This window comes from Mastomys coucha, unplaced genomic scaffold (assembly GCF_008632895.1).
Source record: "Mastomys coucha isolate ucsf_1 unplaced genomic scaffold, UCSF_Mcou_1 pScaffold18, whole genome shotgun sequence".
NCBI classification, from domain to species: Eukaryota; Metazoa; Chordata; class Mammalia; order Rodentia; family Muridae; genus Mastomys; species Mastomys coucha.
In genome coordinates this window covers 87,514,941-87,516,337 of record NW_022196900.1, presented here as the reverse complement: position 1 = coordinate 87,516,337, position 1,397 = coordinate 87,514,941, and the positions used below count along the sequence as shown (strand labels likewise).

The following is a 1,397-nucleotide window of genomic DNA, read 5'->3' as shown; positions in this document are numbered from 1 at the left end:
CTCCACCACAAGATAGGGGCAGTTCTCCCACACTGATATCTCTGGGGTAAGCTCACCCACAATTCATGCAGTGTGTGTGTGTGTGTGTGTGTGTGTGTGTGTGTGTGTGTGTGTTGACAGTCTACCAAGTACTGCAACTGGCTAGGGGAAAAGTCAGCTTTCTGCTCTCATGCCCCAGGGCCAGGTCTCCCACAATGCCCAGGTGAGGGGTCGGGCAAGTTCTGGACAGTCCTCAGATGTCAGTTTGTCCCTGGGTAGCAGCCCAGGCCAGAAATGTCTGCCTGGCTTTTGGTGGTCCCAGACCCCTGCTGCTGTGGGGCCACTGACCCAGATGTGGTCCCTGGTGGCAGCACAGGCCAGGTCCTAGGTGGCATCACCAACTACTGACATCAGGCTAGCCCTCACTACCCTTGTGTCTCCAGTTCTGCCTCTTTCCTTTGTTCCCATATCGTTCTCTCTCTCTCTCTCTTCCATTTCTCCACCACTCACTTGCTCCTCTTAGTGGCGCCTGGGGTCTATGAGTGTCTGGGTGGCAAGGGATGACTCTTAGGAGTGGTCTCAGGAGTGCTATGGCCCACTTGTTGTACACTATGGCCCTGGGCAGGGGTCATCTCAGGCAGGGTCTCCCCTCACCCCCATCCCCAGCCTGTATTGTGCCAGACTGATGGTCATCCAGGCTAGCTCCCTGTCGGGGAGTTCCATGGCTCCAGTGTGGTGGTTGTCTCAGGCTTGCTCCTTGCCTGGCCAGCCTAAATGGCCTCTTGAAAGGATCGTTTGCCTTGGGCTCACTCCCACCCAGGGCCTGCAGTCCCAGGTAGGCTTCTTCTAGCTTACGGATTGCTCCTCGTCCTGGGAGTCCTACTAGTCCTGCCAGGCACCAGGCTGGTACTCCTCTCAGGCTTGCTTTTTTCCTCAGGGAAATGTTAGGCTCCTGATCATTCAGATGTTCACAGGTCAGAATACTGAGCATAGACATGTCTCTCCTCCCTGCCACCTGCTGACACACACGTGACGCAGTAGCCACACCTGCAGCACCTCTAGGGGCAGAGTCTTATCCTTGTTATCTGTTTGCTTTCTCTTTAATGATACCTGCATTTTCCTCTTCTAAGAAGAAAGAAAATATCCTTGTGATGAGCTCGTTTGACTGTGTTGTTCACAGGATGCAGGTGTTAAGCCAAGGACACGCCATTTTGAAAATCTCTGTTTTTGATCGAACTGTGACAGTTCTGGTCACTGCAGTAATTTGGTTTCCAGAACTACAGAAAGGCCTTGGCTTCCCTGTCCTGCCCTCCACAGGAATGGCAGATGAGGAAGAGTAATCACGGACCATCTGACATTCTATAACTGAGTGTTCACTGATCATCCTCAATATGGGAAAACTGTGAGGAAAAAAAAAA

At 52.5% G+C, this 1,397-nt stretch overlaps 1 non-coding gene across 1 annotated transcript; it reads right to left on the bottom strand.

Moving 5' to 3' along the window:
* Positions 1-919: 919 nt before the first annotated feature.
* LOC116097309 lies at positions 920-1,048 on the bottom strand. The gene has a single exon (XR_004121352.1). It is a non-coding gene; the product is annotated as a small nucleolar RNA SNORA17 (small nucleolar RNA).
* Positions 1,049-1,397: the final 349 nt, after the last annotated feature.